An 11398-nucleotide genomic window follows, 5' to 3' on the forward strand; every position below is an offset into this window, starting at 1 on the left:
TCTTCAATAATTTAGCAGAGAGAAATAGTACAATAAATCTAATTTATATCAGCAGTAGCAAACCCTAGATCAGCGGCGTCAGCATTAGCGGCTTCATCATCAAAACTAGGGCCCTCGATATCTCACAAACCAATCGTCTGATCGGCTTGATTGCACCACCAAAAGTTGCAGCCTTCAGAGGAGGTTCAGATGAACCTACAATGCAATTCAGATGAGGAGATCTTCTGGTCCACGTAGGTCAATCTTCACTTCTGCAGTTGTAGCTTTAGTTTCAGCAGCTTCCTTCAAAGTAGGGCAGTCGATATCTCACAAACCGTCCGTCGGATTGACTTGATTCCATCACCACAAGTTGCAGCCTTCAGAGGAGGTTCAGATGAACCTACAACGCAGTTCAGATGAGGATATCTTCTGGTCCACGCAGGTCAATCTTCACTTCTGCAGTTGCAGCTTCAGTTTCAGCAACTTCCTTCAAACTAGGGCAGTCGATATCTCGCAAACCGTCCGTCGGATCGACTTGATTCCACCACCAAAAGTTGCAGCCTTTAGAGGAGGTTCAGATGAACCTACAACGCAGTTCAGATGAGGAGATCTTCTGGTCCACGCAGGTCAAACTTCACTTCTGCAGTTGCAGCTTTAGGTTCAGCAGCTTCCTTCCACGTGTGAGAGAGAGACCCTTTTCTGTGCAGTAGAGGGAGAGAGATGTGATGAGATGAGTGAGTGCAAATGAGGAAAAGTACTCTTGTATTTATATGCAACTGATGATGTTTGAATAGATGCGATTGTTGGGCTTCTGAGCCTACATGAGTTGTAGGTCGGCTTGATAATAATTCCATAATCAAAATAAATTCATATCTCCATAAATACTTATCGGAATCAGATGATCTTTAGATCAATCCGACACCTCTCGACAAGAGGAATCTAATAAAATATTATTAGCCATGAATAAGATGACTCACATGAAGTTTGGCCCTAGTTGCCAATTTAACAATATTTGAGAGTGGTTCCAACCTTTGATCTCATTGGATTTCATATGGAGAAAGAAGAATTTTAGATCTCACTCAAAATCCAACAGACTTATCAATGTTTCAAGATTGCAGAATTGGGGGTTGTTAACCACTTAAATTATATTTGAAGACTTGTCAGAGGTTCCATGGGCAAAGCACATTCATAAGCATTTCATCATTATCAAATCATGTCAGAATGCCGGAATTCCAAAACTTCATCTGCTTCCTATCTTCAATCCATGTATTCTAGATTTTGCAGCCCTGCGGGGATTATGTAAAAGTGATTCTAGTATGATGAAAATGAGTCATGTAAAAGGCCTAGGTAGCTTAGGACTATACTAGCAAGTGAGTTCACTCTAGGGTTTTTTTTCCTTAACCCGTTATTTGTGTTTTTCAACACTTATAATTGGTTAAGTTTTTCTCCGAAATATACCCCAAAGCTAGAGTGTAGTTTGATGGTAGAGTCTTAGGTGAGTCACGGTGTCTAGAGGCGATGTATATTACCATATTAGATCATCTCTAAAGTTTCACAAAATTTGGATGTGTCTAAGTTTCACTTTTTAATTATTAAAAATTTCCCACTGGTCGAGATTTTTAATAATTATTGGATGTAAAATGTAATAAGTGTTGTCTATAGAAGTTATAGGGGGTACAAGTAATCAAAATTAGTCCTCTACACCCCAACTTTCTACCTAGACACACTTTGAGGGTGGAAAATATGTATTTACCCCTCAAAAACCCATTTTTCTAATTTCTCGCAAAATATGACAAATAATCAACAGGAAAATAAAAAAGGGAAGAAAATAAAAATCTCTCCAAGTGAAAATGATAAAAAATGAGATGGAAATTCCCAAATATTAAAGTCAAGTCAAAAATGATGGGAAATCCATTTACCAAGAAAAAAATGGCCCAAGAAAAAATCCGATTGTCCAGAAAAGAAGCCCATGTCCCAGCGAATTGAAGTTTTTAAGAGGATGGTCCAAGATGGTTATTTTGAATGAGATTTTTTCGAGAAAAAAAGATGGGAAATATTTTTAGTGGTCCAAACAACTCTGGGATCATTTTTTTCTCCACCAAGCATTTCCTTCAAGGCAAATGAATTTTCTCCTCAAGATCTATGCAACTCCATCGAGGATCAAGATTTAGTTGACTTGGAACTAGCCATTTGCTCCTTCGATCTAGACGTTTCGCTTGGAGAGGGATCCTCCTCTCATTTTCTTTATAAATTGAGGCTCTCACTCCTCACTTGAAACCTATGTCACAAGGTTCGTCGAACTTCAACCTTGAGGTCCGAATTTTGGCGAATCTTAAAAATATTTTGTGGTACGGAAAACCTCATCGAACCTCATGGCCATTAACCAAGTCCACAGATCAAAAGTCATAACCTCATGTCACAACTCAAGCTTGTAATCTATCCTTGCAGTTTCCATGTTCGTGATACCATTTTTTTTTATTGATGTTGATTTCTTACAATTTGATCGCATATTTCATTTTCATGTTAATATATCTATACATATAGAAAATGTATATACACGAACCTAATGGTAAACCTTATCCAAAAACCATCAAAAAATTTGAACACGAACCAAACCTAATCATTGTCGAACCTGAATTCGAACTCGAACCATGTGACGTTGCTTGAAACATGTATTGTAATATCGAGCTCTTGGCTAAGGCAACTCTGCTGGAATTTTGTACTGAATATTTTTTGGAGCTAATAAAATAGAGTCTTTGGGGTTAATGCTTTGTGGTGTTATTCTTCTACATCTATGGTAATATTTTTTTGATTTATTTGTTCTTAATGCTCTACAGTTCTTATTTCCATTTGCCATGCTTTGGATTTATTGATGTATAGTTATCTTGCATTGATATTTGGATTACAGAAACATTCTAGATCTAGAAGCATGTCATGTCCTTTCCCAAAAACATTTGTAACAGGCTTATCTCTACACAATTTTGCACAATTTTGCCAAGGAAAAGGACCCAAGTAGTTTCGACTTAGGGACTTAGGAGAAATTTCGTCCATATCAGTTTGCTAGCAGAATGTGGGGGCCATCCACATGGGAATTCGTTCTAGGCAATTCAAATTGCTTGGAGGGAATTCATATAGTTGTTGGAGGGTCCCACATGAGGCAAAGGAAGGCCCACAAAGTCATAAGGAGAAGGAGCCTCTCACTTGGTCATTCATTCACTCTTGTATATCGAATTTTACTTGATTGTTTGCTTGAGCTGCTTAGCCAAGTCAACTGGCTGTTCAGCCACGAAACTCTCGAGAGGGAGGTTCAACCTTACCTTCGGGGGACTTCGAGTGCCACCCTAGGAAAGCAGTTCCACAACATCTTGAGGAGTTCCGGGATGTATCTACAACACAGTCATTCAGCTATCTTCAGGGAGTGCATATTTCTGGGCCAGCAGTAGAGAATACGCAGTAGAGGAAAGGGCTACCTTGGGCCAACTATTAGTCGGAGTAGCGAGGGAATTTGAAGGACATCATTGGGCCGACATTTAGGGGGAGTTTTGGGGCAAGAGAGAGAAGCAAACAGGTAGTTCGAATTCTAGGCTTGGAGGACAGCGTAGAGAGCCAGTCCAATCAATTCGTGGGTCTTGAGGGGAAGAGCTACAACCCGCAGCCCCAGCTGGGAAGGAAGGAGATTCATAGGAGGGATCATCTCAGTGATTTGAGGCAGTTTTCAGGAGGTCTTACAGCTTCATTCCAGCAAGCCGAGTTTTGTAGTTGCAGTTGAGGTTGGGCTCCTTGGGGGTCAAATTTCAGAAGTCTGAACTAGACCAATCCCTTCCTGGGTTATTCTGGGTTTCGGCTAAGGTGAAAGGAGCTGAAATCTTATAACTTTTTGAGCACAAGAAGCATAGATTGCAACCCTTTGATTTAAGCAAACAGTGAAGTTTCTGGGCAGCGCAGTTCAGTGTTGGTGCAATAGTTGGGGCAGCCTTCAGTTCAGCATTTGCTCACTAGGTTTTTGCCACGCTTGTCATTAGAGACAAACCCAGATGCACCATTCTATTTTGTCATTGTATTTGCCCTTGAAGAATTAATAAAATGGCTCAATAGTTCTCTATTTCCAGCATTTTCATGGGTGCTTGATGTAAATTTCATTTTTCTGATTTCTAGACTATTTATCGCTTAATTTCCTGTTTGGAAACATTACAGTGATATCAAAGCCTAGGTTTTGGCTTAGCTGTGGGGATTTTCTACTATGAGAGAAGGGGACTAGCAAAACATTACATACAGGAGGCAGAGGTACCAGAGCAGAGAAAGAGAGTTGGAAATCACTCTAGACACGGAGGATAGAGGGAAAGCAGTGGTAGCAGAGGAAGATATGGTAGAGCCCAAGAGCAAGGAGGAGATGGCTTTTGATAGCCTCTTGAAGGCTTTGAATGATTTAGCAAAGGGCCAGAAAGAGATGTTGGAGGAGATAAAAATGCAGAATCGAGATAGAACCACCCCTAGAGGATTCTTATTTGGGGAAACTTCTGGAGCCTTCTAGCAATACGATCACCCTTCTCTTGCAGCTCAACCCCCATTAGGCATTGGGCCAACTCGAGCCACATTGCCCTCTTTTGTGCCTATGGCACAGATTGAACTAGCAGGGGGTGAAGACCCCTCACAGATGGGAGAATCCTTTAGAGAGTGGCAATCTATGGGCGCAGACTTCAGGGAAGCACTCACTTTGAGAGATTTCTGCAAGCTCAAGCAGAATGAGAAGAGCAAGGGCTATGGAGGTCAGGGCATGCAGAGCTATGAGAAGCAGAGGACCATAAGGAGGATGTACTTCCCTACATTCGACGACACTGCCAAGTGCACTGCTCGGGCCAGGGTTGAGAAGATGCATACGCATTTCCAGCTCAACCGGATGACAAAGCTGGAAGCCATCAAGATGGCCACGCTGCACATGGAGGGGGAAGCCCATGACTAGTAGTTTCATGGTTTGGCCACCCTGGGACATGCTAATGTGGTTTCATATGAGGATTTCACCAGGAGGGTGGTGGAACGCTTTGACCACAGGGATCTGGAGGCCCATTTTAGGGAGCTAACCCAACTTCGCCAGACAGGCAACCCAGAGCAATACATTTCGGAGTTTCTGCGAGTTTCAGTGATGGTCCCAGACCTATTAGACGCTCGGAGGGTATATACCTTCATAGAGGGCTTACTCGAGCCCCTGTGTGGACTGGTGAAGTCACGCAGACTCTCCATGTTGTTGGAGGCAGTTATGTGCACCTGAGATTTGCAGGGGGCCATCCCCAAGACTAGAGCACCTTTTCCTGCACGGACCCCTTTTCCTTAGAAGGGGCATGATGTTGATTTTTTGTAGCATTGGATGTGCTCTAGCAATGAAAATTTGTGGAGACGTTAAGGCACATGAGATCTCCAAGACCCATAAATCGTTTTGGGGAAATTCCTCACGGATGGAGAGATATTAAAATAATTTTTTTTTTTACGAGACCCTAGATCTAAACTTAGGAAAATTAAAATATTAATGTGTATTAATATAATATGGGTGAGAAAGTTCTAAAGAATGAGGATCAAGCAAGATCTAATCTTAGCAGTTGATTAGGGACTTAATCTCGGTCGTTGAATTGTCAACAGGAAAAGTATAAGAGGAGGCTTGAGGGTCAGTTGGAGATACACCAAGTTGATCATTCAATTCCATTTTCTGGGGCAGGGTTTGCTGAGAAATCGATTTAGTGATCTATTGCAGCGAGGGGCAGTTCCACAGGAGGCTGGGAATACATATCAAAGAGGTAGAGAAAGTGTCGGAGAGAACGCAGAGACAGTCTGGGTTGACGTAGAGGCAGCCAGCGTTGACGTAGAGGCAACCAGAGCTGACGTAGAGGCTTAGAGGGCCAGTGCAGAGGACACAGGAGGCCAAGAAGTTGATGCAGAGATGACGCAGAGGCTAGCAGAGCTGATGCTGGGCTAAAGGAGCTGCACTGTGGTGTTTCTATGGGGCAGACTGAGCGTTGAGAGGCAGACATAGAGTCGTAGAGCGTGACGCAGTTCTTGGAGGGTGACGCAGTTCCAGAAGATAGCTTAGAGTAGCTTTCACTGTCCAGCTAAGGAACAATCGAAGTTGTTGTGGACCAATCATCCAGTTGCTGATTCGCCGAAATATCGTCTCCGGAGAAAGGTACTTCTGCCAAGGAAAATATTTGAAGCAATGTTGCACGAAGCGGGAGCGAAGCGGAAGCGTTTTTTGGAAGCGGGGACGCCGAAGCGTCATTTTCCAAAAATCTAGGAAGCGAAGCGTCCGCGGAAGCGTCTGCTATATATATATATATATTTTATATTTTTTGCATTTATACTCGAAACAAACATCCCAAATACCAAATTAATTGTAGAAGACATGAAAACATGCATATTTTTGCATAAATCAAGATAGATATAACATCCATTGTACATTAATGATCTAGAATCTAGATTCTTCTCCTCTTGTCTAGCCTTTGCCTCTACCTCGATTGTCTAGGGATATTAGTCAACATTGCCCAATTTTGATCAAACTACCTAATTCAAGACTTAAAATATGGTAGAAAAAGCTTAACATGTTTGATCGATGATTTTGACTTGATTGAAAGGTAATTTTTTGCTAAGGGCGTGCCGCGTGACAAAGGAGCTCAACAATTAACACCACCAACACCAGGGTACATATAGGGCTTGGTGCTCTTGATTAAATGCTAATCGCATACCTTCATACTTGATATAATCTAATGAAATGCCACAATCCCATTGATCCTGAATACCTGAAAACTGTTAAGTCTGCTGAATTTTGAATAGGATATGAAATTCTATTTTCTCCATATGAAGTTCAATGAGGCTGGAACCACTCTCAAACATTCTGAGTCATTTCATGGTAATGTTAAAAATTTAAGTAAAAGGATGAAAATGAAAAATAAAGGAGAATGTCACTTTTACTTTAAGAATTTAACATTAACATGAGGGAGCATCTGCTATATTTATATTTTTTTTTGCTTTCATTTGTCACCCTAACCCAAGGTGGACCCACCCCCAACAAGCAAACTCACCTAAAATTTAAAAAAAAATTGAAAAAAAACGATTTTCTAAATGCTTTTCCGGAAGCTTTTCTGGAAGCGTACGAAAGCGTCTGGGAAGCGTCTAGGAAGCGTCTGGGAAGCGCCTGGGAAGCGTCTGGGAAGCGTCTGGGAAGCGCCGTACGAAGCGCGCTTCGAGCTTCGGAAGCGCCAGCGCTTCCAAATTTCCAGGAAGCGTCTAAAAAAGCCGGAAGCGCGCTTCCGAATTTGGAAGCGCGCTTCCGGCCAAGCTTCCTAGGCGCTTCCGTACGGGACGCGCTTCGGGGCTTGGAACCGGGGGGGGGGGGCGTTTCGTGCAACACTGATTTGAAGGGTGAGCCATTTCTAGCACCCTAGTTGTCTTCAGAAAACTGCATAATAATAAAACCCTCATATCTGTTGCATTGGTTTTCTCGCATTGGGTTTTTCGGGGACGATTGTCCAAAAATAATGGTGCCCCTTGTGTTGTCTCTGTATATTTCAGTTGCTGATCTGTATATTTGTGAAGGCTGCTATTGTGTTTATTTCAATGTTTATATGATTAAATGACTTGTTAATGTAAAGAACAAGTAGTAGATAATAAACCAGAAATAGCAATAGGGATTTATGATGTTTTAAGTTTAGAATTTTTGACATGGTATGAGAGCGATTGTAGATCACAGGAGGATTGAAGATGCCAGTAGGAGAAATCTGAAAAATTTGCAGCATAAGCAGTTGTCCCGAGAGCTAGTGTTGTTCCATAGCTGAAGCGACAAGAGGAGAGGTGACACAGTGCTTAGCATAGTTTTCAAAACCGGCCTTGCTAACCGGTTAGCGGTCTAATCGGCCGGTTAACAGGCCCACCGATCAAAATCGACCAAAAAACCCGGTCAGGGGGGGCATTTCTCCTTTTTTTGCAAAATACCGGTCCTAACCAGCCGATTTAGGACGAAACCGGCCGGTTTAGGAGGCACGCCCACCGTCAACTGAAAAAGCGACTTTTTGACTGTGTTTTAGGGGTTTTGGAGGGAAACTAAGGGTGCTTTCCCTCTTAAAACACCCTCTCCAAGCCTTTAAGAGGCCACTCTCCCTATCATTTGTCTCACACATCTCATTTGGAGTGTTTGTGAGTTTGCTTGGGAGCTTGGAGAGTGTTGAGTTTTTGCTGGAGTAGTGGAATAACAAAGTTTAAGCTAAGTAGTAGTCATCATGCCTCCAAAAGCCAGAGATATTGCATGGGCTCATTGTGATATGATTGATGGCAAAATGATTTGTAAATATTGCCAAAAATCCATTCAAGGAGGGGGTATTAACAGGTTCAAGCAACACTTCGCTGGGATAGGAGGCCATATAAAGCCATGTGGAGCACCAAATGAAATAATAGGGCATATTAGGGCAGAATACCTTTAGAAGTTTGGGACTCAAGTCACTGAACCAATATAGAAGTTTGTGACTGCAAAGTTTGGGAGTCGAGACTCAACCAACTGAGTTTGATCATGATGACTCATGAGAAGTTTCAAGTGATAATGTTGATCACTATTATAGTATTATCATATATGTAGACTTGAGTCTTGTAGTAGGCCACTGGCGCCATAGTTTGTAGGCTTTGTTTTTGTACTCTAGAGGCCATTTAGAGAGCCTTGTTGCTTATGTATTTTGTCGATGATATGTATTGCACTCGGTGCCATTTTGATATATTCACCTTTACATGGTATATAAATGATAAATCTTTGCATATTTTGTCTCTATTGGCTTGGAATCATGGTTTTAAATCTTAAAAATAAATTTTTTCATTAAAAATTAATTATTTAGTGTATTTTTCTAAACCGGTTCATTTAGACCAAACCAGTGCTGGTTAGACCGGTTCCAGTCGGTAAACCGGTTCATTAGGTGGACTGGTTCGGTCACCAGTTCCGGTTTTAAAAACATTGGCGCTTAGAGGGTGATGCAGAGCTTGCGTTAGCGTTTCGAACCAGGAGAGGGGCTAGCGCAGAGGCAAAGAGGGGCATATCAAGCCTACGAAGTGCCCGATCATCTTTCTCAGCCAAGAAGGATCAAAGCAGTGGCCAGGAGGAGCAGATTTAGCCCAAGCTGTGAATGCGCAGAGCCTGAAGGGCTCAAATTCTTTAGTTGACAGCGCTAAGGGAGTTGTGCAAATTATGATTTGAGGAGCTGGTGGGACACAGTTTCTGTCTGTACAGAACAATGTCTAAGGAGACTGAACCAAAGTAGAGGGAATCACTACCTCGATGGGTTTCTAGCCAAGGAATCCAGATCTGAGTTGCAATCGCAAGGAGGATTGGAGAGGAGCGGTTTGACAGTTGGCCAAAGGATTTCCAGGAGGGAAATCATGACTCAAAGGGAGTCTAGAAGAGGAGCAGAGATGGCAGTGAATGGATTGAGGGATCAGGATAGGTTGGACGGGGTTTCTAATTTTGTCATCTGGAAGGACAAGATCATGGCAATCCTAGATAAACATCGCATCAAGGACTATGCCTTGAAAACTGTAGTTATCCCAGTTGACCTAAATGCTAATGAGAAGTATGAGGAGGCCGAGATGAAGGCGAAATGCATGATCCTTGAGAGGGTCAAAGATCATGTCATACCACATATTACTGAGAAGAACACAGCAAGGGAAATGTGGGAGGCCCTGACCACCTTATACCAGGGCTCTTCCGTGCAGCAGAAGATGCTGTTGGAGAATCAACTGAGTTCATATCAAATGCAGAAAGGAGAGGTCATATCACTTCCTCAGGTTGCAAGGAATTCACGACCAACTTACTTCCGTGGGGTCTACACTAGATTGAACGTTTATGGTCAAGACTGCTCTGACTACAATCTTCGAGGACTGGGAGACGTTTGTCCAAAGCATCTTGGGCAGAGTGACTCTCCCTAGTTGGGAGGAGATGTGGGCAGCTCTTCGACAGGAAGAGATCAGGAGGTTGACCAAGGTGGGGAGTAGTGATAAGGGAGTTCGAGTCAAGAAAGAGGAGGGGATGCGGCTCTAGCATCTGCGGGACATTTTTGGGTTCAGAAGAGGAAGAAGAAGGACATCTCCAAGGTCAAGCATAGTTTTAAAAACCGGTGGAAAAAACCGGTTACCGGCCTAACCAGGCCGGTTGGAAGCTTGGCCGGTCCGAACTGGCCCTTCTAACCCGGTTTAGACCCCCTCGTGCCCAAAAAAAGGCCCTAACCGGTAAAAACCGGCCGGTTTAGGGCGGGGTTTATAGCAAACCGGCCGGTTCCGTCCTAAACCGGCCGGTTTATGGACAGGCCGCCGGTTAAAGCAAAAAAGCGCAACGGTTTTGGAAATGAGGGCGGTTTAGGGGTTTTGGGGGTGAGGGAAAGGTATTTTCCCTCCAAAAACACCCTCACACTTGCTATAAGACACCCCTCTCACTCTCATTTGTCTCACACAACTGATTTGGAGTGTTTGTGAGTGTTTGTGAGTTTGTTTGTGAGCTTGGAGAGTGTGGAGTTTTTGCTGAAGTAGTCATCTTGGAGTTGGAGTTGGAGCTATTTTGGAGATAGTGTGTAGCTGTCAGTGGAGTTGCCATCATCAAGAGGAGGCTAAGGGAGCTACTTTGCATTTCCAGGTAAGGATTTGCACTTGATAATTCCTCATTTGAGTTTGCTGTCCATGAATTATTTTTTTTGTGCTATAAACTTCTCACTTCAATGATCTATCATCTATGCTAAGCCTATGAACTCTCTAGCTCTATGCTATCAAATTTTGTAGCTTGCATGTGCATTTTTTTCCTACATTTATCATTGGTTTTCCATGTTCCTTAGCTGCAATTTTTTTTTTAAATGGCAGATTTATTTGCAAATTGTTATTATTTCAAGCAAACATGGCTCCAAAAGGAAAGGACAGTGCATGGGTTCATTGTGATGTAATTGAGGGAAAAATGATATGCAAATTATGCCATAAATCTATTGGAGGTGGGGGTATTCTTAGGTTGAAACAACACTTGGCTGGGGTAAGAGGCCAAGTAAAGCCATGTGATGCACCAAAAGAACTGTTAGGTCCTATTAGGGCAGAATACATTGCCAAGCTTGAAAAATTTTATGAGGATAAGGCTAGGGAGAAGGCCATCCAAGATGAAATTGCAAGGAAGAGGGAATTAATGGAAACCATGAATGTTTTGAAACAGAGTGGGTATGATGATTATGAGATTCAAGACTCCACTTCTATCCCTTCCACCAATGACCCCTTTCACTATGTTCATCCTTCTGTTGGAGTTGGCCAACCATCAAAAGGAACAAAGAGACCAAACATCCAAAGTTATTTCTCATCTTCTGCCACCATTGCCTCTTCTAAATCTAATCCCACTTCCTCCCAGCCAAGTTCTTAACCCACTTTGGATCAG

The 11398-nt window shown here is 42.6% G+C and overlaps 1 protein-coding gene across 1 annotated transcript in view; it reads left to right on the plus strand.

Annotated features, from left to right (window-relative positions):
- LOC149167821 (acylamino-acid-releasing enzyme 1-like) overlaps positions 1–11398 on the plus strand; it is a 275851-nt gene that overhangs the window by 117895 nt on the left and 146558 nt on the right. The gene's annotated exons all lie outside the window — the stretch shown is intronic.

Source organism: Pinus tabuliformis, chromosome 5_1 (assembly GCF_031772625.1).
Source record: "Pinus tabuliformis cultivar Carrire ecotype Pingquan chromosome 5_1, CPIR1, whole genome shotgun sequence".
Lineage (NCBI taxonomy): Eukaryota > Viridiplantae > Streptophyta > Pinopsida > Pinales > Pinaceae > Pinus > Pinus tabuliformis.